This window comes from Eurosta solidaginis, chromosome 4 (genome assembly GCF_040869045.1).
Source record: "Eurosta solidaginis isolate ZX-2024a chromosome 4, ASM4086904v1, whole genome shotgun sequence".
Lineage (NCBI taxonomy): Eukaryota > Metazoa > Arthropoda > Insecta > Diptera > Tephritidae > Eurosta > Eurosta solidaginis.
Window position 1 is genome coordinate 166,265,112 of NC_090322.1, and position 20,175 is coordinate 166,285,286.

Below are 20,175 nucleotides of genomic sequence, written 5' to 3' on the forward strand. Positions count from 1 at the left end.
CATTATTTAGTGCATTGTCATCGCGTTCTCAACTATGTATCAGGTATTAAGTTTATTGCTGAAAGGGAGATGCCTCAAATATATGTTACAAGATTCCATCCAATCCGTAAGATCTTCTGAAACATCTAGATCCATGCGGCACATAGCGAAACTTTTCGCCACGCTGTGATTGAACTCTGAACCACGCAAATAGCGTATACATTTTGCTAGTTATTTCTTACGACATCTGACGACTTTTTCTTCTCCTTATGTTACACTGTCTCGGTGCCCCGAACTAAATGTGGGGCTTCAAGTTTCTAGCTTAAAAGGGAGTAACTTAAAAATTTATCGCATGTTTCATTCATTGCTCTAAGTATTTTTTGCAGATCTCAAAAAATCTGGATCTCTGCCATATCTTTTGTTATCCTAATAACTATATTTTAAAGAGCTCTTTGTTCAAAGTTGTCATAGGATTCTGAAGTATGTTCACGACATAAGCTGCAGGGGAAGTTACTTCAAAATCTATTACATCATACATTACACCGAAAGAGAAACCTTATTTTGTACTAAAATTCGCGGACGAGGGTGAAAGCGACTTAATATAAAAAAAATTTAAAATGCCGAATTTTCCCTTTTTCTGTTTACACTGCTGATGATCCGTCTCCATTTAAAAATATCGATTCTGAAACTGATTCATTGACTGCCTGAAGTAATCATCCGTCTTTGCTTATCATCCGTCTTTGTTTGAATCCCTTACCATGCATCTTACCAATTACATCGCATGTATACTTACGCACGTGCCACTGACGGACGTTGCCTTCCAGCTTTGTAGGGGCTCAGTCTGGCACAATTTACGTACATCTGTATTAAATTTGGTCGTATTAACTTGGCTAACAAATGCATTCGTACACACATACATACACACGACAATGCCAACGACTTAAAAAAACGATTCGGCGCACGTGCTTCCAGACAATTTAAGGATTCGCTTAGCCAAATTTCTTCAGAGCAAAACTAAAAAAACCAAAAAAAAAATAAAAAATTAACACCATAACAAAAAACACAAATATATTTACCTATATTTTATTTTTAAGAACTTTGGCAAAAAGTCAATGGCCTTTTGTTATTGCGTCGCGTCTACCGATATACTATATACATACATATAGCTTTTTGCCTTATTATGCCGCCTGTCGTTTTGAATTCGTTCTTATGCCGAAGCTGATGGCACATCAAATGTCCTGCAAGATATTTCATATTGTCTTATTTATGTTTATTCGTACGAATTGGTGAGAAAGATATATATAAGTACATTTGTAAAGTTACCCTAAAAAAAACTCCTGCGACTAATACCCAAAGAGAGTGACCTGCGATTACTTCCTTCCGTCCGCAGTAGACCATAACAGATTCATACTAGTCTCTTTTGTGTATAGTTGGCTTAAGGCAACTTTCAATGTATGTAGGGGTATACAGATGGCAAAAACCGTCTGTTATTGGACATGTTCTTTATAGGATATGTTCAAACAAAAGGAAACAGTTCAACCCAAATATCGTTTCTGATGCAAGCGTGAGTGCAGGCCGTATGACCACAGCAGTATAGCGCCGTCCAATATAGGGCGAACGGACTACTTGGTCCCGTGCCTGAGTTTTAAAAGAGATCTTTGCACCGCAATATAGCCGGAGGGTTGGCGTAAGTGTGCGTAAATCCAGAAATGGATAGATCTTACAGGCTGCCAGATGCTTAAGCTAATATATATATTTATAGTTAGGCGGTCATTAAGGCAATAATCTCAATACTTCGTCATTAAGTGTCCTGAAATGCAAAGAAACATTGGTGAGACATTGCTCAGGCCGGACGGATGAAATCGCAAGGCTGCAAGATTTCCCTGATTATGTGCAAATCCTACGATTTAAGACTCGCAAAGTTGCTTAAATCTTTAAAGAAAGAAGATTAAAGGCTCACGATGGACACTTCCGTTTGACGTCACATGCTTATAAGTTAGGTCCTGTCAGTAACAGTAGATGAAGCGCGAGCTGAGGAAGGAGTGGTTGAACACGTTCTATGTTGTTGTTGTTGTTGTAGCAATGTTTCGCCCCACCTAATAGCTGCGACCGATCACAAATTGTCATCTATATCCCCTAACGGGAGTCCAAGGAAACTTGCTGTTTCGACAGGGGTGGACCATAATGAAAGTGGTGTTAGAGGCGGTGGTTCCAAATTACAATTAAAGAGATGGCTGGTGTCATGTGGGGACACATTGAAAGCGGGGTATACATTTTGTATGTCGGGGTTGATTCTGGATATGTAAGAGTTTAACCTATTACAGTATCCAGAACGAAGTTGAGCCAGAGTGACTCGCGTTTCCCTGGGGAGTATGCGTTCCTCTTCCCCAAGTTTTGGGTACTGTTCCCAGAGTACTGGATTCACCGGGCAATTCCCGGCATAAAGGTCCGACGCCTGTTTGTGGAGTTCACCAAGGCCCTGCTTGTGTTTTTTGCTTCATACGGCTGAGTTCTCAGGTGCCGCATTTCCTCAAAAGGCTTACGGAGATGACTCCTTAAGTCCCTAGGCGGTGCTGGCTCATCAATTAGATGTCTGTTGGGATGCCCAGGTTTCTGGGTATTCAACAGGAACTGTTTGGTTAGCATCTCATTTCTCTCCTTGATGGGGAGTATTCTCGCCTCGTTATGTAGATGGTGTTTTGGGGACATAAGAAGACAGCCCGTGGCGGTTCTGAGCGCAGTATTTTGGCAGGCCTGTAGCTTCTTCCAGTGGGTAGTTTTTAGGCTTGGCGACCATATAGGGGACGCGTAACACGCAAACGGCTGGCCAATTGCTTTGTATGTGGTAATGAGCGTTTCTTTGTCTTTTCCCCAAGTACTGCCAGCAAGGGATTTGAGGATTTTATTACGGCTCTGGATTTTCGGAACAATTGCGGCTGCGTGCTCACCAAAATGTAGATCCTGATCAAACGTCACACCCATGATTTTGGGGTGTAGGACAGTCGGTAGCGTAGTGCCATCGACGTGGATGTTCAAAATGAATAGGGTTGCGGATGATTTAGTCGGTGATAATGTCAGGTTTCGCGAGGCGAAAAAACTGGAGAGATCAGGGAGGTAGCCGTTTATTCTGTTGCAAAGCTCATCGATCTTTGGGCCTGGGCCTGTGGCCATTATTGTGCAGTCATCTGCGTAAGAAACGATAGTAACTCCTTCTGGTGGCGAAGGTAGTTTTGATATGTAAAAATTAAACAAAAGTGGGGATAGGACATCACCCTGAGGCACCCCTTGTTTAATTCTTCTTGGCTTTGATATTTCGTTCTATGTTCATGTCCTATGCACTCGAGATCATCAAGGTTACTAGAGGCGGCAAAGTTGCCATATCTCGAGCCAGCTATCTAGTATTTTCCAATAGGACGAATTAATTTTATAACGTTAGTCCTGATACCTTATTGGGATTTTTTTCTGTTCGGTCGTCAAACAAATTCTGTTAACGTTATGGACGTATAGAGTTTCAGTAAGGTCTTTATTGACCGGCCAGTCCAACCCAACCTAACCCAAGTAACGAGATCAAGGTTGACATTAGTTGCATGCTAATTTAAGTCCTATCCCGGATCCGTCCTTGACTAATCGTATTTCTTGCAGGGTATACATACACATGCAAGTATGTGTGTTTTTGAACACAAGTTAGTCGAAATGCGTTAACATTTTATTAGCCAACGCCATGACGCAAACATAACGAACACTAAGACATACCAACTGACGAAACCATTGTCAAATATTTTATAATAAATTTATATATATTTTTGTGTGAGTTTCTCTGCGGTTCACGGAGCTGTTACATGCGTCTGCATTTGTTTTTGCACTAATACACATAAATGGTCATAAATGCGCCTGGCTTGACGGGTGGCAGGTGGGCAGGACATTGAACGTCTGTTTGATGTCTAGCAACGTGCTACGTCTTATATCCCGTTAGGAAAACATTAGTATATTATTAACAGTTATGGTTGGTTGGTCAGAGGTAGACATCTGCATACTACATATTTTTACTTACCTATACCCAATGGACCTTAGAGGAAGGTCCAGTCAACCATTCCTCCTCCTTTTCGCAGGGTGAAAGTTGGGTAAGGTTTCACTTGTAGGCCATTTAAGGCCTCAAAAATACTGAGTGTGTACATAATGTTAGGTAAGGTTAAGTGGCAGCAGTCCAGTGGAACTGGCTTCTAGTTATTTAGCGAATCGCTGCGCGGGGACGATATAGCTACGAATAAGGCACACGTCGATCTTGGAAATATCCTCCGGACAGTCGAATATGTCCCGACCGAGATATTTACACCTCGTACTCGCTAGAAGGTGACTGGTTGATTGCATCTCGTTGTCCCCACATACAGCTTATACAGCTGAGGCTGTTCGATATGTTAAGGCGGGCCGCATGGACTCCCATTGGGCAGTGCATACTTAACATTTCAATAACCATGGCTGGGTGAGCCGAACCCTCATAGGCCTGCCGAGCGACATCGCAAAGTATTCATATGCCAAGAAAAAGGAACTACGCCTACCGTCAATCACACTGGATTAATTTGAATCTTGTTCCTCCATCAAGTTTTCATAATGTAACCTGGTATTGCATATTACCCTCTTTAGATCCGTGGTAACGTCCAATCAGCACCAACCCGTAGGGAAATTGTACATTAGGTAATTTTCTCATTGAAGGTGTCCTTATCCTTAACGTTCGCATCGCAAAGGAGAGTACTTGGCGGTCATACCATACGGTATTTTGTTGTAGTATACGTCGTAAAGCCATATCATTCTTCTTCTTTTAGCGATAAGGAGCCTCCCGGATATTAATGGATATTGATCTGCTATGTTCTGAAAAAGGGCACAATTAAAGCCGACCGTTTTGGAACGGTGAGGAGGTTAAACAGGATTGTTTATGAGTAGGTAAAACTGACAATTGGGTTGAAAAAGCAATACATTGCGCTGGCAGCCCTTTGAAAGGGTTGCGCAACACAATCGCTGGTATCCAATCAACATTGCTTCATGTATGGGCGTGATGTAGTCCTTTGCCTTCAAGAGGGCATCCACCAACCGAAACAGCCGGGCGTTCGCACATTGAACATGCCCTTAGGTCGTGGTCGTAAAAATCAGAGTCTGCTAAACGTTTGCCGTAGACGTCAGCACAAAAAAGAGTTCTCTTCTGAGGCTTGTTACACATATATTTTTTATTTATTTATGACCGCCTGAACGATGTTGGCCGATTCGTAACAAGTCACCGAGTACCGAGGGATGTCAAGTCTTCCTGCACCTGCGTCTCTCAACTCAGTGGAGGTCTCCCACTTCTTCAGCTTACAAACTGCAGTGTCCACTTTGGGTTTTTATTCGCTACACTATCGCCGTATCTGCTTAAAGGTCAAACAGCTCATCATTATACCTCCTTCGATACTCACTGTCGGCATCGCGGAGAGTACTATTAATATCCTTATATACTCCAAGAGCGATCTAATCTTCTCTTCACGGTTTCGACCCATAAATCAGGAGAGGTACGACGAGAGCTGCAAATTCAGACTCTTCTTTGTTTGACAGCAAGTACTTAGTCTTGTTCTCATTTGCCGCAAGACCTACTTTTTTTGCTTCTTTATCTAATCCAGGGAAGGCGGAACTCAGAGTCCGTTATCACCAGCATACGTCAGTAATTTTACGAGTATTGATTCCATTACCGTGAGTCTACTCCAGAATCAGTCGCATCGTGAAGATTTTGTCGATAGTGGATTTGCCAGGTCTGGAACCGCTGAAGATGATAAGATCTAATCAGTTTGTTGACTTTGGCCTAATTCTTGCGCACAGTACGTTACGAGGAGCCTCGACCTTTACCCAGTGAGTCGATGAACACGTAACGTTCTCCACCAGAATGCAGTGGGCTGTAAGTATGCCCTTCGTGGAAAATTTTGTTTGCTGCCCTTGATGGGAAATATCTTTGCACCTTTGCTGCTTCATTGATCATTGATTAGGACAAATTTGGGACGTAAAGACTCTGTGCTCTTCGTCGCCAACTTATCGGCATTTTATTTACCGCCAATACGTATTTTACTGGAAACCAAGTATAGGTACTGGCTCCTCTCTAATGGTCAAGCACACTTCTTGATAATGTGATATGTGAGATCATTACGCTAATTGCCGCCTGTCTGTCAGTATACATATACTTCCTTTAGTATATATACTATTTCCACTTGAAACACCCTACAGTGATTTGAAAGCCCACCACTAATCAATACATTAAAGATATACGCATATTGACGTGATAGTTACATAAGTTTTTAAGTCAATGACCTCTAACAAGTATTTTGGCCTCTTAGCCACTCATAATGCGCATCGATTAGTTACACAGTTTACTAAAAAAATTGTATAGTACATTTTGCAAAAATATAAACGGCGAAAAAATTTGCACAAACGATCGATCATCTATTAAAATTTAAAACAAATTAATCAATGAAAATTGCAAAGTACCAATAAAAAAACGCCTCTCAGACTGGGCGGGGAAAAGTCCCAATAACGAGTGAATTTGAAACTCATTTTGCCAATGAACTCTTAATTATTTCAGCTAAAAAAAAATTGGTTCTGGTATGGTCTTCTCTTTGTCTAAGCTTTTGTCTTGTTGAAAGTCGCTAAATGAAATTTGCAAAATTAAATTAACATACAGTTTCATTTATTACGTATTTTCAGATTCAGCCGGTAATCCGTAAGAAAAATCGTAACGCTCATGTTAAATTTCATGCAAACAAGTAAGGAAGGCTAAGTTCGCGTGTAACCGAACATTACATACTCAGCTGAGAGCTTTGGAGACAAAATAGGGGAAAATCACGATGTAGGAAAATGAACTTAGGGTAACCCTGGAATGTGTTTGTATGACATGCGTATCAAATGGAAGGTATTAAAGATTATTTTAAAAGGTAGTTGGCCTTAGTTCTATAGGTCGATGCCTTTTCGAGATATCGTCGTAAAGGTCGATCAGGGGTGACTCTAGAATGTGTTTGTACCATATGAGTATCAAATTAAAGGTATTATTGAGGGTTTTAAAAGGGAGTGGCCCATAGTTGTATATGTGAAGGCGTTTTCGAGATATCGACCAAAATGGGGACCAGGAACATCATCTGCCGGGTACCGCTAATTTATTTATATATGTAATACCACGAACAGTATTCCTTCCAAGTTTTCAAGGGTTTATTATTTCGCCCTGCAGAACTTTTTCATTTCATTCTACTTAATATGGTAGGTGTCACACCCATTTTACAAAGTTTTTTTCTAAAGTGATATTTTGCGTTAATAAACTAATCCAAATACCATGTTTCATCCCTTTTTTTGTATTTGGTATAGAATTATGGTATTTTTTCATTTTTAGTAATTTTCGATATCGAAAAAGTGGGCGTGGTCATAGCCGGATTTCGGCCATCTTTTATACCAAGATAAAGTGAGTTCAGATAAGTACGTGAACTAAGTTTAGTAAAGATATATCGATTTTTGCTCAAGTTATCGTGTCAAGGGCCGAGCGGAAGGACAGACGGTTGACTGTGTATAAAAACTGGGTGCAGCTTCAACCGATTTCGCCCATTTTCACAGAAAACAGTTCTCGTCATAGAATCTATGCCCCTACCAAATTTGGTAAATTTTTGTTCGACTTATGGCATTAAAAGTATTCTAGACGAATTAAATCAAAGACGACCATTTTGAAAATTTCTTTTATTCTTGTATTTTGTTACACCATTACTGGAGTTGAATGTTGACATAATTTACTTATATACTGTAAAGATTTTCAACTTTTTGTTATAATTTGACTTAAAAAACTTTTTTTTTTTAAAAGTGGGCGTGTTCGTCATCCGATTTTGCAAATTTTTATTTAGCACACATATAGGAATAGGACTAACGTTCTTGCCAAATTTCATCATGATATCTTCAACGACTGCCAAATTACTTTCAAATTACCTTTTTTCAAAAGTGGGCGATGCCACACCCATTGTCCAAAATTTTACTTATTTTCTATTCTACGTCATAGGGTCAACCTACCTACCAAGTTTCATCGCTTAATCCGTCTTTGGTAATGAATTATCGCACTTTTTGTCGAAATTTTCGATATCGAAAAAGTGGGCGTGGTTATAGTCCGATTTCGTTCATTTTAAATAGTGATCTGAGATGAGTGCCCAGGAACATACATACCAAATTTCATCAAGATAACTCAAAATTTACTCAAGTTATCGTGTTAACGGCAGACGGACGGACGGATATGGCTATATAAATTTCTTTTTTCGCCCAAATTATTTTGATATATAGAAGTCTATATCTATATCGATTAGTTTATGCCGTTACGGATTACCGTTATGCGAACAAAGTTAATGTACTCTGTGAGCCCAGCGGGTTAGGGGATCAGAATATACCCGCGGTAGGTATGCCTGTCGTAAGAGGCGACTAAAATACCAGATTCAAGGAGCTGTGTAGCGCAACCCTTCAGGTTGCCAGCGCAATATATAGCTTCTCCAAACCAGACGAGGCTCTGACGACCCCAAGCACCACATGGAACTTTAGGGTGGGGAGGGGGAATGGCCTGAAGGTTTAATGTGGCCACATAAATCGTTCCCGAGATGGTCGGGCTAGCACCTTAATGGTGCTGTGGTACCGGAGCGTACCGGATATGTAGCCGGCAAGGGACCATCACATCGATAACACTCCCCAAAACCTTCGGGGAGCAACCTTATCGCTACAACAACAACAACAACAACAAGCTCTGCTCAGCTGAGTATAAATATATGAACGAGGTGTGACCGATTCTTGCAGACAATTTTAAAGGGCTCAGCCTGTATAGCCAGCTCGTGGTGATGCAATTATTTATTCCAGAAACAGCAATTAGGATGGTCCTAGAAAATTTCTAGTCTACGCTAAAGTGGGCAGGTTAGTTTTATTAGAGAGATTGTTATTTTTGATATGATTCTTAGATTGAGATGTGGAACAAATTTCTCGTAGTAATATGCTTACATTCAATTAATATTTTAATAAAATTATAATCCCGAAAACGTTCTCGTAAAAGGTTAACCGGTACTTTTAAATCAGAATTCGTAATTTGGATGAACGTTCATACCATATTAAATAAGCTATGTATATTATACATAACTAGCCGGACCCGTGCGCATCTTGCGCAACAAAATACAAAAGTCTCATATCAAATATCAACAGAAATCAGCTGTTCTATTAATCAACTAAAACTTACAGCTTGCGTTGCCATCTGGCATATGGTAGCAACTGCCGGTAATGCAATGCGCAAGTATTCACAATGGTGCCATAGTAAAAAAATTGGGCTAAACAAAAGCACTACGACCAATAATGCCCAAAGCTCGCTAATAGCCAGAATCTCCATCTTTACAACCAACACTTTATTTATAGATTTGGATTCCAAATAAGAGCGAAAAAGGGACCCGTACATAAAAACCGCAATTAGAAATGATATATGTGACCCGGCTTATGAAAAGGTGGCTTATGACTCGAAAAAGAAATTGCGAGAAACAGTTAAAGATAAACAATGCATTTCTTCAGTTTCTTCCTTCCTTTTTTTTGTTTTGAGTCATACGCCACCTTTTCATAGGCCAGGTCACATATAAGATATGACAATTCAAGAAAAGATTTCTTTGATATAATTTTCTTCAAGTCTTGTATATTTATTAGGGATAATTTCTTTTTTGAGCGAACTAGACATAAAAATTAATAAGTCAATAACAAAATTTTGTAAAAACGCAAGTCCTATGATAGCAAATAGTTTGACTATAAGGTGCAGGATCTTAAGACGACTCTATAACGGTTTTATACATGTATAAATTTCTTCTTCTGCCCCTTTCCTTCACTCGTTTCTTCTTCTAACTTATTTCAGTTCTTTCTGGTTCTTTTACGATATCTTTTTCTTCACCTTCATCAACACCTACAAAGGTTCTGAAAGTTACGCTCAAACTCCTCCCTATAGAGTGATATAATAAAAAAGTAAATGCAAAGCGTGATATATAGACATCTGAGAATATTAAGGCCGAGCACCTCTTCCAATTAGCGTAGTGTTAGTTAAAAAATTTTCCTACGAATTGGCTAGATGGGATCTACATGTTTTACGCCGACCCCGAAGAGCATCTGAAAGCAGATGAATTTTCGCTGAGAAACTTTTCATGGCAGAAATATACTCTCGGTATTTTGCCAAGCCCCGGTTAAAAAATTGTGTTTCTAATTGAAAAAAAAAAAATTTCTACAAATTTTGATGTTGCTCTTCGTGCCTTTGAACCCCAGAACTTTCTTGTGGTAGGCTAGCACCATCACACCACTGCAACCGCCGTAAAATTCAAGGAAGTTGTGTTGCAATGAGACTGCATGCAGTTCTGCCCTGGAGCTACATTGGATTTCGTCAGTATTCTGGAGACCGTTTTCGAAAACTTACGTGAGGTAGACCTGCTCTCTTAATCACCAGTTCTTAATTTGTATGCATGACTGATGGCTCTAAGCTTAATGGTCATGAAGGCAATGTATACTAATTTTTCACGCCCTTTAGTATAGCTCTGCAAACCCATTGTAGGGTCTTTCATGCTGACTTAAAGTCCAAAAAGGAGACCACACGTTGGTTGCATTCTAAGAATCACACATCCGTGACAATTTACGCTGATGGTTAAGCAGCTATTAAAGACCTTTCATGATGGAACATTTCAACACCCCAGCGGGTTAGGGGACTTCGAATATACCCGCGGTAGGTATGCCTGTCGTAAGTGGCGATTAAAATACCAAATTTATTTAAGGTGTTGTGTAGCGCAACCCTTTCAAGGGGCTGCCAGCGCAATATATATCTTCTTCAACACAATTGTCAACCTCACCTACCCGAGGCGAATCCTGTTTCTTTAACAGCCGGGACTCTGGCGACCCCAAGTTCTTCATGGATCTAGGTTTTGGGAGGGCGGAGTGGCCTAGAAGGTTTCATGTGGTCATACCAAATCGTTCCCGAGATGGTCGGGCTAGTACCTTATTGGTGCTTGCTTAGGAACGTTCAGGATCTGAATCCGGCAAAGGACCATCAACATCGATAACACTCACCAAGGCCTTCGGGGAGTGTCCTTATCGCTACAACGACAACCACAACGGAACACTTCAACGAAGGTTTCTCGGTGCGTCGCAGCGGTTATACGGATCCCAAGTCACAGCGCTGTGCCTAGCAACTGAGCTGTCGTCAAAAATGAGAACTGAACTAGATTTCTAATTAATCTTAATCATTTCATATAGGTTCACTAATTGGAATATTAGTGGTCCGCTATATGATGGGAGTACGCGACTAACGCATAGGAGTCTCAAAAAATGTTTTCTATCGGAACAGTAGAGACGATGTAAAGATGGAAAGTGTTAAGCACTTTCTTTACAGATCTCTCACTTTGGGTTGGACACGTATGAAATATATGAACAGGTACTTCATTGGGACTTCATTCTCTGCTGAAATCGGAAGCATTCAGCGCCACAATATACAGACGAATTTATAAAATTTTCCACCTGTAGTAACATAATGAACTAGCCAGCCAAAGCGTATCCCTCTGATTGCTGTGGGCAACCATTTTAACCTAAACATGGACGCATGCTAACTAAGCCTATTTATTCAGGTTTAAATGAAAAACTCTACAGTATATTTTGATCGCACCCCGTACGAATGTTTGCGTACTTATGCGTATGCGAAACGCCAAAAATTCGCCAAAAGTCCAAAGCCAATTAATTTGCACACTAGGCCATCATGCGGTATTCACCAAAGACGCACTATATTTGTTTGTATGTATAGGAAATAACAGTATGAAACTAGCAATCAAAAGCCATAAAAGAAATCTAAAAAGGTTCAATTGACAGACGAATTTAGGTCAAAATCTATGCGAATTTTTGCAAATGCGGTCATTTACTCTGAGACTGCCGGTCATTTACCGGATACATAATCAATAGGCTGCCCTAACAGCGGATAGGGGAAAGCGATTGAACTTAGTAAATTTGCAAATGAGGTGAAATGGGTTGAAGCAGAAAAAAAAAGTAAAAGCAATAAAATAAAACTTAGCATTAAAAACTTAATTATGGAGTTTAGGAAATGATGTACCAGAGATTTAACAAGCGAGCGAGGAGATATAGACCGAACTTCGCTTCAAATTTTCATTGGGCTACTCTTTAATGTTTCCAACAAAATGATTGGATTGGAATTAACATACGAACGAAGAGAAGATGTTCATGGCACAAATACACTCAATTAAAGATACTTCAAAAAACTCAGTGAGTGGACATAAACCAAATCAAAATATATTTAAGAAAACCGAGGAAACAGAAACGACACGGAAGAAGGAATTTAAAAACGATAATGTGGATAAGCATGATAGTGCTAATAGCTTACAACTTAAGATCTGAACTGAATACGAAAGCGAAGACAAAGAAAAGGCAAAGAAGAACAGCAAATTTAATATTTTTCCATCAAATCTCATGGCGGGACCATACAAGGTGGCAGGACGTTGACAAACATAAATACAAATTCCGTGTACTTTGGTTTTGTAAAAGGATGGACTAATGTCAAAATCGTACCGCGCAGGAAGTTGATGTGTCAAATCACATTAAAAAAGTACAAATCAGCTGATTTCCGGCTGTCACCTGTTCCTGGCTTCGCCATGATCAAATCTCTTTACATATACAATGACGGGTATATTTATAGTTTTAAATAAAAAAATGTAGGTAAAATGATCTTCTCTTCCAATTTGCGTCGTGCTCCTTTTAATTTTTCTTACAAATTGGCGGGACATGATTTATACCGACCACGAACGGCATCTGCATGGCAGATGAGTTTTCACTGAGAAGATTTTCATGACAGGCTCGCCAAATCATTGCCAAGAGGCGACCCTGCATAGAAAAACTTTCTTCTAATTGAAAAAACTTGTTTTTTAAATTTTAATGTTGCTTTGGCCGGGCGTGAACCCAGAATCTTCAGTGTGATAGGCGGATCACGCTACCACCACACCACGGCGGCCAAATATTACGGCTGTTTACATATAAATCTGCATGAATAATTGGTAATCACGTCTTTCTCCCAAGTGGCGAATACAGAAAAGATCATACGGCTCTGACCTCAACATTGGTGCCGTCGCAATTGATCTGAGACAAGCTTACTCTCTTTAGATTGTGTTGAACTAAATATAATGAATCTGATAGAGCTTCCAGAGCGGAACATTATCTTAAGATTAGATAGAATGGGTTTTTGTACCTCCGACGTAGCGGGCTGTATTGAATTCGGAGTTTTGCTTGCCATTTATGGTATACTCTTAAATTTAGGGCCAGCTAAACACACGATAGGCAAATACTAAATATTGCGCAGTAGCACGATCCTGATCTGGCTGGAGGGGAATGACAGACGTTAATTCTACCTTTCGCAACAGCTGTATTATTACCGACAAAGTGCAATTATCAAGTTAGTCCATGCCTACCTGTCGCTTTTTAGATTATTTATTATACCACACCGGATATATTTGTGCTCCTCTTGTTTAGGTACTTAACTTAATGCGAGGAATCATACCTGGGAGTTTCGGTATAGAAGAAAAGTACTATACAGGGGGTTATGTTTTTATGGCTTTTTATAAATTTTGGATTTTTCCTGAAGCCCTGATAGCTATTTGTTGAATACAACTGTTCTGGCTTCGGCAGAACATATACTAAAATTGGATTGTACAGAGAAGATTTACGTATCGTAGAGACCCGAGGCGGGTCCGCCTATCGTAAGAGGCGACTACAATACCCAATTGATTTAAGGGGATACCAGCGTAGTTTATAGCTTCTCCAACCCAATTGTCAAACTAGTGGCGAATCCTGTTTCTTTTTTAGCAGCCTAGGCTCTGGAACTAGGGCGTGAGGCCGGGATGACCTAGAAGCGTCAATGTGTTCATATTAAATTGTTCCAGATAGTGTCGTGCTGGTTACCGAAACATACCGGATCTATATCCGGCAAAAGGCCATCAACATCGATATCACTCTCCATAACCGTATCGCAACAAAAACAACAACAACAACAACCCGAAGGTGTAAAATGTTAGAAAAATCAAACCCGCTTCGTTGGGACTAGTACCAGGGCTAGTTAAAGAAACTATAACCAGAATGGGCTAGTAGCAGAAAGTGCTAGAACCACAAAAATATTGGGGAGTTTTTTTCATTACAGCATAAACAACAAAAAACAAGTAAGGAAGGCTAAGTTCGGGTGTAACCGAACATTACAACCTCAGCTGCCAAATTACAGCTTGCAAAACGTTTACCTTCTTTTAAAAGTGGGCGGTGCCCATTGTACAAACTTTTACTAGTTTTCTATTCCGCGTCATAAGGTCAACCCACCTATCAAGTTTCATCCCTGTATCCGTCTTTGGTAATGAATTATCGCACTTTTTGGGTTTTTCGAAACTTTCGATATCGAAAAAGTAGGCGTGGTTATAGTCCGATTTCGTTCATATTAAATAGCGATCTGAGATGAGTGCCCAGGAACTTACATACAAAATTTCATTAAGATACCTCAAAATTTACTCAAGTTATCGTGTTTACGGACAGACGGACGGACGGACGGACATGGCTAAATCAATTTCTTTTTTCGCCCAGATCATCTTGATATATAGAAGTCTATATCTATCCCGATTAGTGCATGCCTTTACGGGGTACCGTTTTGCGAACAAAATTAATATACTCTGTGAGCACTGCTCAGCTGAGTATAAAAACAGCAGATGCGTTGTTTTTTGCGTTGGAGGTACATCCTGAAGCGTCGGAACCATGAAGGAATTTTTTCTTGGCAGCAATTTCTCACTTATGATTATTAATACGTCGGACATAATTTCCTCTTCTACGAACGTATTCAGATAAATGAAGTTAATTATCAAGTTTCGTGTGCCAGGGACCCATCCCTATGAGATCTTTGATATTTTTTAAGCTGCTTAGCACCCAAATATCCACATCCAACGAATTTACAGAAGAACTATTACACGGTATGTAAATTTACAAAAGCATCAGCTGTTGATTTTCGCTAGAGTTTCCTTCGAGGGAGAATGAAATGGAGCTTAGATAATGGTAGAAAAATTACAGTATACACTGTTTTGCTAAACAATAAAAGCTGCTTTTTTGCCGGGCTATACTCGAAATAATTTCAGGCCAACGAACTTTCCGTCTCCCAAGTTCTAGAAGTGTCGTGTAAAATGAGGTCTATGTTATGGGCGTAACAGCTAGGATACAATAAGTAGACCAGCAATCATAATTATCTCAGTTGATAGCCGAGGAAGTGTTAAACTTATATTTGACAGCAACCTTATTTCAAACTTGGGAAATTATGCAAAGGTGCCGACCCTAACTGGAAGCTAAAATGCATCTGAATGTATTTCAATGGAGGGTCTGCGAGTACAGCAATATCGATGGCAACGAGACCGGAGGGACTTTACAAATGAAATGGGAAGGTTCTAAAATAGACCTTCAATACTTTCGTTGACGATGTACAGGACTTCTCAAAAAGATGCGAAGGGTGATGTATTATCGCTCCTACTTAGGTTCATATTAGAACCATTAACGAATAACTTAACGTGGCCTTAGTTTTCATAAAATAATTTTAAGTTAACGAAAAATAATTTCACAACTTGAATACCCTCATCCCCCTCCTTTCCATACCATTTATTTATTTTTTTAACTATGCCCACAGAGGTCGAGATAAGGACTTAATTTCAAATTCATGACATTGTCCTTCCCGCCAACATGTTGAACGAAAGTCTAACTATTCGTATCTTACTTTACTATGCCGGATGTTTTCAAGTAACTTTTGCTTTTTCTTTTTCAGAGCATCAATAGGATGTTGTCACCTTTACAATTGCTGTTCCATTCCCTGATCAAGGCTTTGAACCAAATTGAACTACCCAACGCTACTACATAAGGAGACAAAAACTAGGATTTGCCGATGCGCGCCGTAGTAGAGTCATTCGTTTTCATTTCTATTATCCTGTTTTTGTGTAAAAAGCGCACTCTTTTATGACATCTCTATTTTAATTTATCTTTTTTCTTAGTGTTGTTATTATTGTTGTTGTTGCTTTACGTGCCTGCACATTTTCCGATGCGACGTAGTCAGTCAGTCAGCTGCAGTTTCTTTACGAAATTCCCGCAGGCATTTTTTCATTGCGTTTTTCATCTCCACGCCGAGTGAGTGTCGAAGGGGTCAAAAGGCAAAATGTAGAAGATGTGTGCAACAACAAAGCACGACAAATATATTCGATGAGAGTCAAAGAAAATTTGAGCATCCTTCTTAGCCGCTAGCGTTTGAAGGACATATGAAGGAGATTTCGTTTGTGCCGCCGATGTATCTTGGTATTCGTAAACTCTTGTAGAATAGGAATAATGATGCGTCATTGCGCCTGAGATGGTGTGGCGCTGGTTGTGTTGCAACAGCTAAAAATGGCTTTTTGGGACATTTTATGAACGGCGGCACAGCACTGAATCTCGCATTCCTCGCACTATCCGGTGGGCGATATTTTGTTATTGTACAACAAGAATGGAAGTACTTGCTGGATTGAAGCATTTAACTACGTTTGTATATGTGTGCGTGTGTTGGTATTCGCATATTTTATGTCCTTCGGCAATGACTTTTGAGTGGAAAATATGAAGGCAACGGCTGCGATTCTTGGCCGCTGATATCGTAAAGCAGCTGGTTAGTTTAAGAGATGTGTAGTGCGGGTGTATAACTGTTGTTTGGGCCAAATTAAAATGCATTAGCACAAGTACCGTGTTATAAATATTTTCATTTATGTGATCGTAGTTTGTCTCACAGCTGCATCTTGGAGTTGAAATGTCAGAGATTATGGGCTATTTTTATTGATAACACCCTCATATCTTAAGCGCTAAAATTCGTATTCAGTCCCTCAGAATACTTTTAATGAATACTGGATATAATATAGGAGGTAAAATCACTTGGTGAATTACAACACCATTTCCAGTTGTTAATGAGAAAAATTAAATAAATAAATGTGCTGCCTTACACAAAAACTTTCTTCTAATTGAAAAAACTTAGTTTCTATAATTTTGATTTTGTTTTTCTCGGGGTGTGAACCCAAGATCCGCGGTGTGGTAGGTGGAGCACGCTATCACCACAACATGGCGGATTGGAAATAAGATTTGTCAGATAAAAATAAGATAAGTCGATTGTAAATTAGATAGCGTCAAATATAAATGGAAAAGCGTTACATGGAAATTAGAATAAAAAAAAAAAAATTAGAATAGTCAGCTGTAAATTCGGAAGCGTTAATTCGATACGAAAACAATCATTTGTAAATGAGAGAACCTTAAATGGGAATAAAAAAAGGCCTCATTTGTATATAAAAAGAGGCAGTCGGAAGTGAGATCAATGAGCGTCAAATGTAAATAGGAAAGCATTGTATGACAAATGAGAACAGCCAATTGTAAATGCGCAAACGTCACTTCGATATAAGAATAGTTACTGGTTAATGAGAAAGCACCAAAGGATCATATAGAAATGAGAGCCCGTTAGATGTAAATGCCCAAGCATAATATGGAAATGAGATGAGAATATTGTAAATGTTGTATATTGGAACGATTTTCCGTCATCCCTTGTTAAATTTGGTTTTGAGACAAACCGGTTTCGCCGTTGTGCCATCATCAGTGTCGGTTTTCGTTCTGATCTGTTGTTGTCGTTTGTCCTGTATTTATAGTTCGTAGGTACATGAGCAGGTATTGTCAGAATTGATGCTTGTGTATATTTAGTTATGTGTTGTGTAGTTATGTGCTGTGTGTTCATTCAGAACCAAGGGTGGTGTCTACTGATCGATTTGTGTGGCTGACTGAGGCAGGTAAAAATCCGTAATTTTAGTCGTTTGACCTTCTTTGGGAGTTTGTTGTTTTGGTGCGTTAATTGTTTTGGGTTTATTTGTTGTTGTGTGTTTGTCTGTTGTACCTATGTGATTACTTTGTTTCTTGTAAACAAGTTTTAAAAGCTCGAATATTGTGTCAGAAATTGTGTTTATCTGTTCGTTTATTATTCTACCGTCGAATGTTTTCTGTTTGTAGATTTCCGTATTTGACATATATGCGTTTTAACTACTAATAACGAAGAGCTTGTACTGGAGTACCTCAACAAGCAGCACGAAAATATAAAATTTACAATGGAAACCGAAAAAGAAGGAGGAATCAACTATCTAGACCTCACGATAAATATTGATAAAGAAGACAAAAGATTTAACTGTGAACTATATAGAAAGCCAACGGCCACCGACACAATAATACATAATACCTCAAATCACCCCCAACAGCATAAAAATTCAGCATTAAGGGATTTGGTACATAGACTTGAAAGCGCACCTCTTACACCAGAGGTATATAAGAGAGAACTTGAGGTCATATATAACATCGCTGCAAACAACGGATATAAAAAGCGCTAGTAGATAGGCTCAGAAGGACAAATGGAGAACCAAAAAGAAGTAATGAAACAGAAAATAAAAGCTGAACGACTATGACATATACTGGAAAAGCAACATATAAATTGGCAAACTTCTTTAAAAAATACAACATTAACACAGCATTCAAAACATCGAACAATGTAGGGCGAAAACTAAGAACTAGCACTAACTCAGAGGATCCGTTTAGCAGCCACGGCGTATACAAGCTTACCTGCGGATGCCAACATAAAATACAAAAAATTACGGATTTCTACCTGCCTCAGTCAGTCACACAAATCGATCAGTAGAAACCGCCCTCGGTTCTGAATGAACACACAGCACATAACTACACTACACATAACTAAATAACCAAGCAACAACTCTTACAATACCTGCTCATGTACCTACGAACTATAAATACAGGACATACGACAACAGAAGATCAGAACGAAAATCGACACTGATGATGGCACAACGCCGAAACCGGTTTGTCTCAAAACCAAATTTGACAAGGGATGACGGAAAATCGTTCCAATATACATCATTTATCCACCCTGTCGGCATATCAGCAAAACAAAATAAGTCAGTTGTTTTAAATGTGTCACTTCGATATGAGAAGAGTCCTTTTTAATTAAGAAAACATCAAACGAAAATGCTAAGGCGTAATTTATATTTGAGAAAAAGTAAGTTGTAAATAAAAATAAAATAATAAAAAAAGTTTAAGTTGAAAACAATACTTACATTAAATAATAATAATACTAAAAGCTAGAAAATAATTAGGTAGGTCCTAGGTACTGATCATCACACTCCTCATCAATCTAGGGCGTGGATCAGGCAATTGCATAAAAGCGTTGGGCGCGTAATTTCTAAAAATGTGAGGCGTATCATAACCTGATTAAGGTTCAGTTGGTCTTACTTATGATTATCAATAGAAATTTTACGCATACAACGCTTTCATTTAATTGTCTGATCAACGCCCTAGATTGACGAGGAGTGTGATGACTATTACCTAGGACCTACCTAATTATTTCTAGCTTTTAGTATTGTTATTACTTTATGTAAGCTTTTTTCCATAAAACCGTTTAAATTAACAATTTCTTTTAATTATTTTATTTTCACGTTTTTAGTCTTTATTTAATTAGCTATTATTTCTTATACTATTTAGTTCTGTTAGAGAATTATTATTACAACGAATCTTTCCTGACAATTTGTTACAATTTAAGTCCAAATACTTTGTTGCCACTTCTACCGGACTGTATGTAATATTTGCTCCAAATATGAGCCACATCGGGTCACAAACACGATTTTTATGAATATCTCGATACTTGCGCCACCTAGAGCCGATTTTTTTCATAGGACGCTTTCTATTCATGTATGTATAACGTGTTCCAAATATGAGCCAAATCAGACCACAAATACAATTTTTTTTGAATATTTCGATACTTGCGCCACCTAGCAGCGATTTTTCCCAGGTCGCTTCCTATTCATGTATGTATTATGTGTCCAAAATATGAGCCAAATCAGACCACAAATACGATTTTTTTGAATATCTCGATACTTGCGTCACCTAGCAGCGATTTTTTTCCCAGGTCGCTTTCTATTCATGTATGTATTATGTGTTCCAAATATGAGCCAAATCAGACCACAAATACGATTTTTTTGAATATCTCGATACTTGCGCCACCTAGCGGCGCTTTTTTCATAGGTCGCTTTCTATTCATGTATTTATAAT

The 20,175-nt window shown here is 39.0% G+C and overlaps 1 long non-coding RNA gene across 1 annotated transcript in view; it reads right to left on the reverse strand.

The window, feature by feature from the left end:
* Positions 1 to 876: 876 nt before the first annotated feature.
* LOC137248308 (uncharacterized) overlaps positions 877 to 20,175 on the reverse strand; it is a 305,162-nt gene continuing 285,863 nt past the window's right edge. The window contains exons 3-4 of the long non-coding RNA XR_010952149.1: positions 1,056 to 1,217; positions 877 to 993 (exon numbers count right to left, since the gene is read on the reverse strand). This is a non-coding gene — a long non-coding RNA (uncharacterized lncRNA). The remainder of the gene's footprint in view (positions 994 to 1,055; positions 1,218 to 20,175) is intronic.